At 42.4% G+C, this 16,414-nt stretch overlaps 1 protein-coding gene across 6 annotated transcripts in view; it reads left to right on the top strand.

Annotated features, from left to right (window-relative positions):
• Positions 1-987: 987 nt before the first annotated feature.
• Positions 988-16,414, top strand: part of LOC108097431 (cadherin-86C) — a 28,353-nt gene continuing 12,926 nt past the window's right edge. For 5 of the 6 annotated variants that reach the window (XR_001771780.2, XM_017199719.2, XM_017199704.2 and 2 more), the window contains exon 1: positions 4,019-4,936. The gene's annotated coding sequence lies outside the window, so the exon portion shown is untranslated. Of the gene's footprint in view, positions 1,879-4,018; positions 4,937-16,414 lie in introns of those variants that run through there. The other variant, XM_017199711.2, reaches the window with a different exon arrangement.

The raw sequence follows: 16,414 nt of genomic DNA, 5'->3' as shown, positions 1-16,414 counted from the left end.
CCATTAAGGCAGAATTTGATTCGCGATCTGGGGGTCAGTTGCGTGGATTGCGTGAATATGCGAGAATAAAATGTATGAACGCCAATAGGGAATAATTAAGTATTCCAATATGCTACCCACAATCGGCGGTTTGGGAGCTGGGCTCGCATGCAAATAAAACCTCAACAAGTCAAACCGGAAACGCAAACATTTCGTTCAGTTTGCCTTTCACAAACCCACCGCGAATACCTCGAGTTGTGGGTGTGTGGAAAAACTCCTCGGACCCTCGACTTTTCTGATTTCGGTATTCGGTATTCGGATCTCGGTTCTCTATTCTTGGTCCTCGGGCTTCAACCACCTGAGGTTCTTGCGCCTCGTGCCCCAAGCCACAAAGTGTAGCGGTGGGAAATGTGTGTGGCTAGGATTCATGCCACCATTCATCCTGTTGTATAAATTAATGGAAAGTCCAGTAGCGTGTTTTGACCATGGCCGGTAACCATGGTGCTGGTGCCAGCGGTGGAAAAAAATAGAGAGAGGTCACTTCGGGAATATGTATGCAAATTGGACTAGGGTGTCCCAATGACATTCGCTGGAGCCACAAATTCAACTGAAAGGTCCTCCGGTTCACCGAAACACCTTGTAAGAGTATGCACTTACTGCCGGACTCTGAATAAATCGCGGCTTAATTCATTAATTTACTCGGACATTCTCGGGGGAAGGTTGTTATTTCGTTCGACCCACGACTTTCCAGTGGAGTCGTCCCACCGGCGATTGGGCCCTTCGCATGCAAATCAAATTCAAAGACCTTTTAGACGTGGTCAAGACTCCGAGCCAAGCGGTAGCTCGCGGGTTTTCCCTTACATTTCCCTCGGTTCGGTGACGCGTTTTTCCTATATTTTCTGTAATGTGACAAGTGCTAAACGATTATACAACAAAGTGTTCCAATCAAACGATAGTTATCCAATTAAAGTAAAGTAAAAATAAATATAATTCCTAATAACTTAATTTCCCGAATATATCAATCTCTGGCGAGACATGTGAAATTACTTCGGGTCAATAAACCCGATTTGACGGATTAAAAAACACGACAAGGCTGTCAGAAGAGCGAAAAATCGGCCACATGGCCGAACATTTTCAACAAAAGCCAGATTAATTATTTTCTGGCAGTGAACTCTTTCTCTTTCCGCCGCCTCGTTCTATTGATTACCCTAAAAATAATTTGAGAAAGTGGCGACGCTGCGATAACTGCTGGGTGCCTTGGTGGCTTGGCGGATCCGAGGTTGTTGTACCTCTAAAATTTGCTTTTAGCCTTCTGCTAAAGTGTGCTTACCAAGACCAAAACCAAGACCGATAAGCCATCTCGTAAAAGCTGGCTTCCTAAATAGAGCATCGACAAAAAAAGGGCTTAATGTGTATGTACTCTCGAAGTACGTGTGAAAACTTTCAATTCACTTAGTTTAGTTCGCTTTGGGAATCGCTTTCGGTGTCTTGAGTTCTCCGGTGAATCCCAGGAATCACTTACAAAAAAGCCCGCTGATAAGCGGCAATAAAACGAAATTGCACCAATGCAGAGACCTTTGGGGCTTAACAATTCGATGCCACATGTTGCAGGCTGTCAAAGTTGCGCTGCCGAAGCGCATCGCGTGATTTGAGGAATATCTACCAGTAAACTTCCATGCGGATAAAGTTAACATGACAGTGAAAGCCCCAAAACTTAGGGCAAATATTGAATTCGGAATAACAACATGACATTTGTTTTACTGCTGTCTTGTGCCTTAAAAACGAAACGATTGCCCGGAAGTGGTTTAAATCAAGTGCCTGAAATTGAAAGAATCGAGCTTCGAGGGATAATGAACCACAACGAATCGAGAATTAACCGACGACTTTAACCGAAATGAGGTAATTTCTATTTTGATGGTGGGCCTAAAGCGGATCCTATTTGCACTTGAACTGTGCGTACTTTCCCACTACTTACATGTATTTAACTTACCTACTCAGGTATGCACATTAATGGTAATGGTAATGGACATTTGACGTGTTCGATTTTATACTTAGCCGACTCCTTCGACCAGTCTGCATTGGTGTTTGTTTTTTGGCCCAGTGGTCACAAGGTCAGACTGCGGTAATCACCAGAATTAATATCTGTAGGTCAAATAGGTTAGTCGCCGCTAAGTTAGTGTGTTCAAGGTAAGGCCTAATCGAAGGCCCAAAAGCCAAAAGGCTCAACTAGTGGATTCGATTTAGGGTGTAGCCAATCCATCGGCATTTTCGGATAAACCATCTCTCGCTACATCGTCCTCATTATTGGGTCGACCCCATTTGCGGCTGGGATGTGGAAAACTCAGGATAGCTCCGGCTTCGTCATCAAACAGACGTGACCAACGGGGGGAATAAAAAAAAAGGAAAAACCCGAAAATAAAAAACTTGGAAAAGTGTGTCACCACGTGGGCCCGTTGGCCAAATCTCAAGTTTTTCCAACTGCAGCCGAAATAAAAAAAGGAAAAAAAAGAAGAAAAACTCCATGCACACGGAGGTTAATATGAGGAATGGGTTCAACATCTGCTCCGAGTTCTGGGCTTGGGTTTGGGCTTGGGACTCGGATTCGGCTTTGGACTCGGAGTTGGATTCGGTAAACCCGTTTAGGTTGCCGCCCTCATTGTGTTTTTTTTCTTCTCGTTTTTTGTTGTTGTTGTTGTGTTTTCCCCCCTCATTTTTGGCCCGTGTATAAATATCCTATAGACAGTAGACAGCAGACGGCGGCGGTAGTGGAAATATTTTAATGTACCTACGATAGGCTGCTCCGGCGCTCTGCCGACTGCATTAGATGCAGGTCATAAGATAAATAGCACAGAACACGATTACACATATTGAACAAGCTGGAAACATGATCGAATTACTGCAATTTCGTGTGTAGCATTTTCCTCGCCGACGCCGCGGAAAACCAACCCGAAAAAAACCAAACATCGGTTCTGTAAATGTTTTAATTTGTTAGGTGGGGGCCTTTCGGCCAAATTAATTAAACGGACATAACTCATTAATCGAGAACATGTGAGCCTCGAATATTAGCATAGTCACGGCCTGGTTGAGAGGACTATTAACCATTTACAAGAATGACCTTTACAATAGGTATTATGATGCTGGTGAGAACCAATATTTTGAAAACCAAAAAGTTTAAAATGCAACCATTAAACTGATAAGATAATAGAATTAAACGTTTACTCTTAAATACACACATTTATTTAATAAATTTATATAATTCCAACACCTTTAAAATAATATTTCGAAACCGTCTTAGCATCATAAACTTAACCATTATCTCGGCAAGTAACCCTTGCTGAATGTATAAAAAATAAATGATGAACACATTAAGGATCTTAAAGTAAGACTTCGATACTTGCTGTTTTCTAGCACTAAAACTGATTGGTTGTTCGCTTAAAACAATCAAACGGATTAGACGCTTTGTGATTTTCTGGTTTAAAATCGATTAACGAAATCGCTAAAATAAGCACCGATATATAAGGTGCAATAAAGACTTCATGGCTTTATACTGCTGCTTGCAAAGTGTTTGATCGTCACGAAAATGGCAACAAATTACCTATTGTATAAGCCAAGCGAATTTGTGGCCAATAGCTAAATAATTGAAAGAAAATAACGCCATTTGCATGTGCGAACGCAACCGAATACAAGAGCTGCAGGATTAATTGCGGACTCGTCCGCTTCCGATAGTTCTCAGGCTTGTTTATTATTGGGAATATATCAAGGTTCATTGGATATATCGTTGTTGTTTTTGTTGTTATTATTTGTTGTTGTTGTTGTACCTACCGGCGAGCGAAACGGGTTTGCTGCTCCCACAAAAACAAGAGCGTCGCCGGAGTCGAGTGGGTTTTGTTGTTGTTGAAAGAGAATGAGAGTCTTCGGCGTCTTCGTCTTTCGCAGAGCCGAATAACCGGCTTTCGTTGTCTCCGCTTCTCAGTGTCTTTCTGCGGAGAATTCTCCCCATCGGCAGTGGCAGATAAGCTCCACTAGTCGAGCACTCTTTCCGGACCATTGGCGGCATCAGTAGCATTTCAGCGGCGGTGCGCTTTACAACCAACTCGGATCGGCATCGGCATACAAGGCGCTATATAACCGCGATTAAATCGTGATTGCGATCGGATTCAAAATCGGGATAGGAATCGGTTTCGGAATCGCCAGCGCAATCGCAATCGGGGAGCTGGCCAGGCAGTATAATTGCAGCAATTTAATGTGGACGCTGAACTGCTGACGCTGTACATACTTTTCTGTATTTCTGAATTTCTGTTTTGCAACCGGAGACTGCGCTTTAATCGCCAGAACGTTTAGCGAATTCGCAAAGTTTCCCAAAATAAAAAACATAATCAGCTCCGGTATTGGGTTACCCGACAGTATGGTTTCCTAGTAGTGACTGACAGGGATCGAAAGAATCCCCGGCACCGCCCCCCACCGCCATTAATTTCGAAGCGATCTGATCGACTTTGATCTAACCCGAAGGCAAGGTCGTTCGAGGTTCATTCAAGCATACAAGCAAATTGGTTATCTGAGCAGCTTAGAAAACACGGATCATCGAGAGCGGTTCGGTTTCAATTTTCGACGTTTCGGCTTCTTCGGTTTCTTGTCTCCCACAAAATAAAATTTATTGAAGACGCGGAAGGACCAACAATACCAAAAAAAAAAAAAAAAAAAACGTTTAAAAATGTGCCTTTAACTTGGTATCCAATGTGCCGCAGCGAATTTAAGACACGGACTATTAATATTCAGTGCGGGTCCGAAAATGTCAATCACTTGATTACAAACGACAAACAAAATCAGTGGAGTGCTCGAATTCGGGTTGCATAAATAAGGCGACCACATGGAAAGTTAAAAATTAACAGTCCGACTGTGAAGATACGACGATTTTTCACCGGAGTTCACATCGCAGCTCTTTTCAACCATTCAAAAGGTATAATTGAACTAGTTTGTATGTACATATTAATCAGCTCACAGTTGGACAGGGAGAAAATTAAATATATAAATCAAGTCTCTTGAAACGAGACAATAATAAGCAATACGAAAGTCAAGTGAACAACAACTTTCCTTTGTAATGTATTGTTAGGTAATTTTTTAAATACATAATAAGTTACTGATTTGGTAAATTAAATCAAGATGCTTTTTTTATAATCTCTAAAGTTATAATAGGGTTTTATCAAAATGCAATCCATTTTTTTATAATTTTTTTTTTTTTGCCAAACTGAAACTCTTTAATTGATAGGTAATAATTATGATGTTATGCTTCATCTTTCGTTTTGATTAATTGTTAATTAACGAGCTTTTTCAACACCCAATGTACGACAAAGTTTTTTTTCTGAAATCCATTATCTCATTGGATAATTTCCCAGTAAACACCCACTTTGATTGTAATTTGGGGGATAATCCCCCATAAATACCCGAAACATCAAACCATATGGTGAATCTAATCAAATGGTTCGGGCCAAGTTGATGGATTACATAACAGTGTACGATGTACATTCATCTGCAGCCAGCAAGTAAGTAAGCGACTGTTGCTGCAGGAACTAGCCGAGATATATATAGATATATATATATATCTGTAGATATGTAGAGCCACACGAACATGGCTACCAGCCAACGCAAAAGCAAACGCAAACACAAACTCGAGCTGAAACTCTGGCTCAAACTACATACCTGGTGGCCACTTACCTGTGCGTCAATAAAAACAAAAAAAAAAAATAAAGAAAACAAAAAAATAACAAAAACAACAGCGGAGCGACCTTGCCTGACCCACTTTACTCGGGGCAGTGCCAAAATTGACAGCTTTGCGGCATTTTAAAATTTATGCTGCAGAATTATCCATAATGGCTGTGTTTTATGTGCCGTCGTCCCATCAACGTGCGTGCCCAAGCATCGAAAATATATATATATTCGTGCCTCGTTTAGCACTAGTGCTTACTTACTTACTCACATTTTTTTGCTCAGTTCTTTTGCGCACTGAGCTCTCTGGTTGGAAAGTTTAACTTTTCCCGGGCCATCGATCTGCCATCGCTGGCTTTCATTTATACAAATTGGACACGCCGCTGAGGGGTGCAGTCAGTTAGCCAGGTCGACACTCTATGATTTATTTTGTACGAGCCTCTTGGATGTTCGATGTGGTATGTTGTATGTGCTATGTGGTACATTGTGTGCTGGATCTTGTGCAGGCAAGTCGACTTCAGTTTATTTATTAATTGGGGGGCAGGCTGTTGGCCTCACCTGAGACGCAAATTAGACTACTGGAAAGCCATTCGATCGCTGCATCCCGATTAACGTGGTAAGCTGAAAGTTAATTACATCGGCAGCGCGTTCGTTGCCTCAGTCTTTCGTTTCGTTTTTTTTATTATTTTTTTTTTGCCGCAAGGCAACGGGACGCACATCCACATCCACATATCCACATCCACGTACTGGATGGCTGCCCCACTCGAGGTAATGGCGACTAGTTCTCGGCGATTGCCCAACAACTGACTGGAGTCGTTAAAGTGTCGTTCAACCGCGTCTTAAAAATACAATTCCGAATCTGAAGACTCGTTGCTGAACGACCGACCGACCGACCGACCGACCGCATGCAGAATGAAGAACAATAACCGCGCGAAGGCACATAAAGACATTTATTTATGCTCGACGCCCACAATGTCGCCGCTGCAGTCGCCGGCAGTCCGCTCCGCCGCTCTGCCGCTCCGCCGCCCTTCGCGTACCGCTCCCCTTCTGGCCAAAAGGCTCTTGGCCAAACTCTCAGCGCGTCCCATTTGCCGAAGTGGAAATAAATTTTTGCTTTATTGAGGAGAGCAATTATGGCCTACAACGACGCGGCGATCCCTTACAACGGCCGCAAATAGATTTTCTGCTCCTCAAAACAGCCCTGGCCTCCGCTCCAATCCCAATCGCAATCTTGGTCGATTGCACCGAAAGAAATCGGTGTTAATCGGGAATTGAATATATTTAGAACATGGTTTAAAAACATATTTGGTGATTGTAAAAAGCGCACAGTTGAACTCTGTAATGTTTGCTCTAATCTCAATAACAAGAAGTTACCTTTTACTTGGAAATTTGGGTTAATCATGTAACGTATTGTACATTATATTTGAAAACATAAAAAGTATTTGCTAAATGGATGGAATAGAAGCATTCAATTTCAATAGTAAAGACTCTTAATATACAATTTTACCCAAATTAAATGTATTTAAAATTTTGATATAACTAATTTATTTATAAGTTTAAAGAACAATAGAGTTAACTTTGAGTAAATTGCATTCTTTGTTAGTGCTTGCATTAAAAAGACCAAATTGTTTAAGGCAGCGAGGCTTTTCATGTTAAAGAGGCTTACACGCATATTTGCATAATGTAATCCTTGTGATCCTGGTTTCGCTCAGTGCTCCAACGCCTTGGGCCGCTGGTCCGCCAGCGAGCCATCAGTCACAGTCTTTGTCTGGGCTTCTCGTCTGCGTGGCTTCGGCTTCGGCTTCCCTCATCCGTTGACGCTTGGTAATCCAGCAGACTGAATACCGAACACTGAAGGCTGAAGGCTGGCCAACGGCAAAGGCGTTTTTCGACGTGCTTACACTCGGATACTATATAGGCACTATAACCCCAACGGTGGGGCTCCCACTCCAATGGCGAGCCCGACTGTTTCGGTTGATGCGGCTTTATGGCAATCCAAACAAGCATTAGAAGATGGCGAGGGATGGGTATTTAAGCCGCGCGGGCAATGCGAAAATAAATGTAAATCACCTCGGCAAAGAGTGCCTGAGTGCATTTTCTTATAAAAGTTCACATAAATTAAGCCAATTAATTTCGTGTCTGCCAGCGGCCCGTGGCTGGGTGCCGATAAAGTCGAGATTCAATTTGAGTACTCAACACGCTGCCGGCTAGAGGATCGCTAACTTGGATTGCTTTGGATCGGATCGCTTTGGCTGGGGATCGCCGACTGGCCGATGGCAGTGCCCCCAGGGTGGATCTGGTAACTGGTAACTGGGAACTAGGGAACTCGGTACCTGGATTGTTGTCTCTGGCCAAGAGCATCATCCGCTGTTTCTGTCCGTCCGTCTGTCTTCGCTGTCAATCCCACGCACCATTTTATGACGCTGCTCGCTGGGATTGCTGTTATTGCATTCATTCGGGGTCTTTTATTTACATTTTTATTTTATTTTACGCTGCGTTTGCCAGGCGAGATCGTAGGAACCTGGAGCCGTGGCCCGAAAACAAAGCGGCAGCATGACGGATAAAAAAATCAGAAAAAAAAAACAGGAAAATAGTAGAGTCGACAGGCGAGACGAACCTGGCTGGAAAACGATAGAAGAAGGCGCGGGCGATGACGTTGGATGACTGTGGATGTTGGTTGTTCGGGTTTCTTAATATCTATCAGACGATGATGGCTAAGGCGATGGCGATGGCTATAACCGATGCCGAGCTGGAACCGAAAAAGCTGCACAGACTTCGGCGTTGGCGTTGTTGGCACCCCGACTAATCGAATGGTAGTCTGTGCTCCAGCCCCCGATGTCTCGTCTCTTTTGGGGGGATCTCTCCACAAGTACACAAGTACACTCGGGATCTGTAGTCGAGTCGAGTGGAGTCTGGAGTCGAAAAGGGAGCCAAACAGCAACATTGTTTGTGCTCTTCATTTACAATCGACTGTGAACTGCAGGCCAGGTTTCTTCTCGGCTTTTCTCAGAGCCTGCAGCTGAACCTTGTCTAGGCCGCAGTGCGTTCGTTGTTAATTATAGGAAAAATAACTGAAACAAAGGCTAAAAAAACGAAGAAGAAATACTAAAAAACGTTGCCAGCCAGCTGCTTGGAATTGTTGAGATGAAAGGAAAACATCACAGTCGGCCCCGACGATAATTAGAAAATCTGGGTAACCGGCCAGAGTTCAACACAAAAAGTTTTCAGTCATCCGCAACACGTACGTCAACCGAACACACAAACTCGGCCATTAGGGAATTCTGATGATGGCGATAAGTGCTAACGTTATTATTCTCAATTAGTAACAATTTAAATGAAGCCTTTGCCGGTGATCACGATAAAGAAACCGAGCTATTTTGAGAGCGGTACTAGTACTATATGTGTTTGTGGCTACGCCCTTGGTGGATATTGGCCAAGAATTCACAAGACACAACGAAAATTCTTAGAAAGCAGTGAGGTATTTAAGTCAACATTGATTTTAAGATAGGAAACCAGTTATAACCTGAATAACAATGGCATTTTTAGCTACATTTAACTTCGTAATAACTTTCATACTTTATAACAATGGAAATATTCCATAAAAGCATTTGGGATTCATGTTTTTTAGTAGAGTTGTTTATATTCCATAAAATCTGTGGGTTGGACTTTCCATCTTTTGCTGATTTAATGAATCCATCGATATGGCTTTCCCACAGGCGATTGAATAATCAGTGTTTGCTAAGCACTTTATGGTCCGCAATTAAAATACGGGAATAGTAGATTATAAAAGCTGCCGTTCTCAGACATGCAGCAGTAGTTATCCCTGTTGTTTCCATTTTGCTCAGCTATATTGCCTTTATGCGTATTTATTTCACCCAGCGAGGCGCACCCAGAAACACGCCCGCAGCTGCGGCAATAAAAACTTTATAGATGCAGATATCTACGTACACTGCAAAAATCGACAAACAAATACATGAATAGCGAACTATAGTGTACGTGTGTATATGCTGCTGACGAGCTGACAGACAGACAAAAAGCCCAAAGACGGAAAGGAACGGCCGGCGGCTTCGGGTTTTTGGTTTAAGCCAAGTCTCAGTTGAAGTTGAAGTTGCAGTCGCAGTCACAGTTCCAGAGCCCCAGAGCCGGCCAAAAAGACCCAGCTAAAAACCCAGCCCCAAACCTCGAGTCCCCTACTCCAACCCCAATCCCCAACCCAATCCAGATGCCCGTGCCCCACCCCCTGGAGTCGAAACAGGAAAGGATAGACGGGGCTTCTAGCTGGCTGAAGGACGGTCGACGGTCTGTGGTCTACGGTCTATGGTCGCATGGGGGACACGAACGAGCCACGAAATAAACGTTGATTACGAGTCTGCGCCTCTAGCTGCCTGCGCCGTCTGCTGGCCACTACACAGCGAGAAAATTCTGGCAATTCGTGTAGGTTAAGTAGAGCAAGCAGGCGTGATAAAACTGAATTACAGAAGCATCATTTTCCAACCCTAAACTACCATTCAAGGAAGGTAAACTCTTGTATAAACTTTTTAGTGTTATATGACCTTTAAACGGAAAAGGGAAGCCAAGGAATTAATAATATATCTCACTTATAAAGTGCAGAGATATAAATATTTATTATATCGAAATTAGCTGTCCAGGATATAATATATTTAAATACTTTTTTATTGAAATATTAAGACCATCTATGCAAGATATATTCACTTTACTAAAACTATTACAAGATCTTATTTTGAGACCCACTTCTTCTTTACTCATTTAAGCGAGGCAAGATTATTGTTAAGCTCCTTTGAAATGTTTGTTTGTAACTAACTATTTACTAAATTGGTAACTATTAACTAAATTGGTAACCAAATTAGGACTTCATAAATCATTAAAACCAGTAACTTTTAAACGAAATAATAAATGTTCAATCCTAGCTACTATTTTAAGCTCTGATTTTTGTCAGTGCAGCAGTTTGTTGCTGCCCGCTGTCTGGCTGCGAGCTCTATTGTCGTGAAGCAGATTAGTTTGCCATCAGGTTCAACTTTATTTGCAACACAAATTTTCATTCTACTTGTGTGCAGCCACGGCGCAGTCGCAGCCAGTTGCAGCCAACTCAGTTCAGCTCGGTTCAGTTCAGCCCAGCCCGAATCCGAATCCGAATCCAAGACCGAATCCAAGCCGAGTTAACAACAAAAAAAAAAAAGAGGCAAAAGTGCACAGCTCACGAAGCTGCGTGCTGTGGAAGTTGCAGTTGGATTTTGAACCGGAGCCGGGCCAGCCCGAAAAATTGAACAACGCCCAAAATCTTGTTTTGCTCCAGAGTGAACTCACGAGCTGTGGCGCGCCCGCAATGGAGTGGGAATACTATGCCACAGACTATAGGCAAAACTAACCGATGGACTAAAGACTAAAGACCATAGACTATAGCCTGTAGACCGCAGACTAGACCACAGACTTGGCCCAAAAGCAGGAAGGCATTGATCACTTTCTGCGGGTCGAAGTTTACATACCCTTCACTCGCCGCCCAACAAATGCGATCTGCCAATTTCTGCTCAACTGCACTGGTCACTTGCAATCAATAAAACAGCCAAAGTTGTTTCATAAAAATGGAAAACACAAACAGTTCGACTTACCTTTTCCAATTTCCTGCCTTAAATCAAATATGTTGATGTGGTTTTTATCGATGTCAATATCCTTTATTGAAATGGCTGTCTGCGAACCAAACCCTTAATTAACAGGAAATGGAAATGCCACTATGCAACTGTTGTTAATGTTTCCCACACTAAATTATCAAAGGAAGGAAATTTCAAGTGTAAATATGGAAACGGAAAAAATAGTTGGGACTTAAAATAAAATATTTATTAGGAAAGGATTTCCCAATATCCTAGATACTTTTAGAAATGATTCTTTTGCTAGAAATTGTATCCTTAAATCAAAAGAGAATATTTATTGTTATTTTTAAAAAATATTCAGATCAATTCTTTAGTTTCTTAACAATGCTTCTTCTAACTAGGTCATCCTTAAATAAAAGCAGGCTATGGACATTATTCAGCTGGCCAGGCCAAGTGTTCCCCCATTTCCAAGGCATTTCTGAGTGGCTCAAATTAAGCCATTTCGGGTGGTAATAAATTCAACTGACTCATACTCCTTTCTGCGAAGAAATGTAGTCTTGCCTGAATCCGCGGCGTTATGTGAACGATTGTTTAATCCTATATATAGACTGCAGAGAAGTAGCAGATAGCAAATAGCAAATAACAAATAGCAAATAGCAAAACTGGCGAACACCGAACAGCGAATAGCGAAACATCAAGGCGTTGGCTGGAGATCCAGGCCGAGATCTGCAGATGGAGATGGAGACACCGGGCCAACTTCATTGCCAGTGGTGCTGCTGCTGTCTTGGCCAGGTTAAGCCAGCCCAGCCAGGCAAGCTGTCTGACTGCTCCGGCTGCTTATATGTGTTAAGAGAAATTCGGTCAAATGGCACAAATATATTGTGTGCCGTGTGTTACAATTGTTGCGCAACCAGCAAACCGCGTTAGTAGATCCCCCTTCCCCTTTTACCCGCCCCTTTTCGCCTCCCCTCTTTCCGTTTGAATGGATCAGGGAACTGGGATTGGGAACTGGGAACTTGGAACCAAACTGGGCCTGGCGATACTTGCAAATGAATGCATTATCGGCCACTCGGGCGCACATTTGTTCGCCAGTGTGCATATAACACAGATTCATTATATAGTAAGCCCAACCAACCGATCGACCGACCAACCGACCGACTGGCAGGCAAACAGCCTTTCTAAGCCAAATGCGGGCAGCAGCAGCAGTGGCAGCAGCCAGAAAATATTGCAACACGCCGGCGACCAAAAGCGAGGGTGTCGGGTGGCCATAGTGGTGGCCTCGCCTCCAACTTTTCGAATCCATGCTGGAGCTCCCAATCCAAGCGGCCAAGACTGCTTGGACTCCAAGCTGCAAGCAGCTAACTGCAAGTCCAAGTGGGGCTGCCTGGGATCCGGCGACTGACATAACTGGTCATTGGCTTGTGGCTAAGGACTCGACTCGCCTCGACTCGACTCGGCGATGCCACTTAGATGCAGCTGCACAAACTGGAAATTGGCAAATACAGCTAGCACGAACGGCGGACGGACAAAACCGGATTGCCAATAGCTCAACGCCGCCGCCGAGCTGTTCGCAAAAAAGTCTGAGCTCGCAATTTAAGCAGCCGACGTTCGGTTCGCTTCGTTTCGGGCCACAAGGAGCTGCTGCTGCTGCAGAGAGAAAAACAGCAGACAGTTCCTTACTGCCAAGGTCTTTCTACCACTTTCCATTCGCAACATCAGTTGCAGAATACGATGCACGGGTTCGATAAGAAATTAAATACAAGAATTTAAACTTAGGTATGAATAAATGAATTATAGATTTGAAATACCAGACAGTTACAAAATGTGCCAGAGTTTTCAATTCTGTAAACTTGAAAAATATACGATTTGTATAGGTAAATGTTATCAGAAGGCAATAATTTGAGTAAAACTATATTTTATTTGATATTAATGTATTACCAATGTATTACAAAATGCGAATTAATTTCAGTCTATAAATAGATAGAAAGAATTCTCCTTTTTTATACAAAAAATGCCTTTCATAATTCGAAAAGGCATATCCGTAGTTATTACATTTTTGCCGGACTTAAATATTTTTGTGTCCAGTTTTCAAACATAAGGTAACCATGAGGATGCAAATAAAAGCTACATATTTATTAAAATGTATATTTTTGAAAGCGCTTATAAAAGGGGAAGTTTTATATGAATGAAAGTGCAACATCAGCCACTTTAATTGGAGTTTTCCCGCAGTGTAGTGCCGCTGTCTCTCGGCCAGTTTTGTAATTACGTGGAGCACACACGTGAACGCTGAGGGCCAGCCAAGGCGGCCATCAGCGAGTGGTCGCAGGATTTGGTCAATGATTCGCCGCGGCTACTGTCTGCAGGCTCCGGTCGATTTGGCTGTAATCGAGCATCCAGAACGCTCGTTTTTTGCCTTTGTCCAGATTGCCACTGGACGGCTGTCGGAGCCCCTCAATTTGCCCAACTGCCGGGATGAGTGCAAAAACAGCAAAAAAAAAAAAAAAAGCTGAAAAAAACTCTACACTGTCATTTCAACACCGTTTAATGTCCGCTGTCATTTGTGTCAGCGTTACGGTCCGAGCTTTATCATCTTTCACGCTGTGTGTACTTACCAATTTGAGCAATTTGGGCTAAGAAAACGAAAGCCGTCGCGATCTATTTCTCGATTTCCTTCGCCAAACCGCCGTCTCCACCTAAGTATACGTCAGTAGTCAGTCAGTCATCTCAAAGCTAAAAGCGAGAACAATCGCATTCCCTAAGGTTTATGGAATTTTCATTAGAATAACAAGTTTTTAGAGCCGTTCAAATGGCAGCAAGTAGACCAGAAAGAACAGCGATTCGTTTTGCAAGAGGCTTGACTTGAGTTAAGTCAAGTATCTCGGAGAAATGCGTCTAAAGTACCGCTTGTAATTGTCGCACATGATTAAACGTAATAAAATTTTTTCGCGTTTAGACAGACGGGACGTGACCGCTTGAATGACCGCGTTACCAATTCTAAAAGTCGGCCCGCGATGATGAGTGGTGGTGATATGATGATGGCCCGAGAACGAAACTCCAACTCCAGACTTAGCCCAATTATCTCCTATACATGGTGTGCTTTCTGGCCGAGAAGCACATACTCGTGTACAGGTACGAGTGCTACCTGTCAGCCAAACCAACCAACCAACCAACCAACCGAACAATCATCATATAATCCCACTCTCTTTATGAAACAGATGAATCGACATTTCATTTGCGGTCTTAATTGCGCCAAGTTACATAAAGGTCATCTGAGCTTTATGAGATCTGCTGCCGGTTATTTTACGAGTTGATAACTATCTCTCAATTGCTATACAATTCAGTTTTAAACAAGGCGAAAGTTATTAAGTTGTCATATTAGTTGTAATCCACTCAGTTCAATTTTTATTGGCTCCATGAAAGAATACTTTATGAGGCTTTTCTGAGCAATAAGGAAATTTCCCCATTTGTGAGATCCATCAAATCTTTTCGGACATTACGCACAATGTGTGAAAGTCTTGCCCTTTCCAACATACGAGTATTACGAAGTAATTCAAGTTTTCACTCTTTATGATGCCTTACAAAAGAGTCATAAAAAGTAAAATAAACGTTAAACCATTTATGGCAATCGATATACGGCGGGCATTCTTTCGGCGAAACAAAAGTAATTAGGACGGCTTTAACCTTTCCGAGTGTTAAGTTCATAATTTATGCCCATTTCAACATGTTGCCAAAACGCTTTCAGCTCTTAGTTTTCGACTCACTTGCTCATTTCTCTCGGTTCGTATGTGGCTGAAATACAATTACAGGCGGCGGAAAACCATTGACCAACTGGACTTAATCGCTGTGAAAAGTCGCTGCTCAGAGCTCAGAGCTGTTGCATAAAGCTCGAGTATTTTGTTAATTAATAATATTACAACGCGGCCTGCTGTTCGAGCATTTTGTTCAGAGCTCCAAATATACAAAAAAAAAAGCGGGGTGTGCGACAAATAAGCAGTCGTAGATCTCTTAATTGCATTATTTATCAGTCAGCTTCCACCTCGGCTGCGGTTAAGCCGTACAAATTGGCCTCTTCTGTTGGTCATGGCGATGGCTTAAGGAAAAATGAAAGTGCTGCAGTATTAATTATGAAATCTAATTCGATTTCATAGCGCTGCTGCCCAGTCCGCCCCGAACGGAAAATGAAAGTAGATGGTCTTTCAGTCTTTCAGTCTTTCGGTTTCTCGGTTTTTCAGCTGGTCGCTTGGTTGGTTTGGCTTGGGTTGGCCATTTGGTCATTCAGGCGTCTCGTGGACCGGACACCGTCTAAAACCCTAATATCCAGTTCACACTTGCACACACCCGAAGCGATCCGATCCAACTGCATTTTGGCCCCGACTTGCTGCTCACAACAATTCGTCTTGGCCCACAAAAGTTATGCATTTGGACGATGATTCGGCGTGGTTTTAGGCCGTGGTCAACGCTTTGTTGCACAACCACTCTCGTTTCCCAAGACGACCTTTTGGAAATCCATGGATGTAGATCGGATGGCTAAGATACCAGCCGCTCCATTGATCAATGATGATGCATTACAAGTCGTACTCTAAATTGGCTATGTAATTGAATCACCTCTAAACCCCGAATTAACACTATCCATTCGATACGCATTGCGTTATAATTAAATCTTAACAAGGTTGCGCTGTTGTTGTGTAAAGAAAATTTCAATTTGGGTTTTCGTTGGATTAATCCTACAGTTTTAATCATGATAAGCCACAATTTCAATTAAAATTATTTTGAAAATATGTAGTCCGTTCTAAATGTGGTTACCCAGTTTTTGTATAAACAAAATAAAATGTTTGTGTTCTCATGAATATTTATACAAAATATTTTTGGTTATCTTGTCTTAAAAATATCTATGGTAAACAGTCCACAAATTCATAAAGTGCCTTTCGTTTAAAACAACTAATTTACACGTTTTTTAATTGGCATAATTATGATAATGATTTTCTTGTGTTTACGAAATTATTGTTTTATAATGAATAGTTAAACACGAATAAAAATTAACACATTTACTGTAGACGAAAGCCAAATAGTTTTTCAATATTAAAATGCTTTTAAGGCATTCGTGTGTATTTGCATTGATGAATTGG

Source organism: Drosophila ficusphila, unplaced genomic scaffold (genome assembly GCF_018152265.1).
Source record: "Drosophila ficusphila isolate 14025-0441.05 unplaced genomic scaffold, ASM1815226v1 contig_791, whole genome shotgun sequence".
Taxonomy (NCBI): Eukaryota; Metazoa; Arthropoda; class Insecta; order Diptera; family Drosophilidae; genus Drosophila; species Drosophila ficusphila.
Note: the sequence above shows the minus strand (reverse complement) of the source record. Positions and strands in the feature narration are given on the sequence as shown.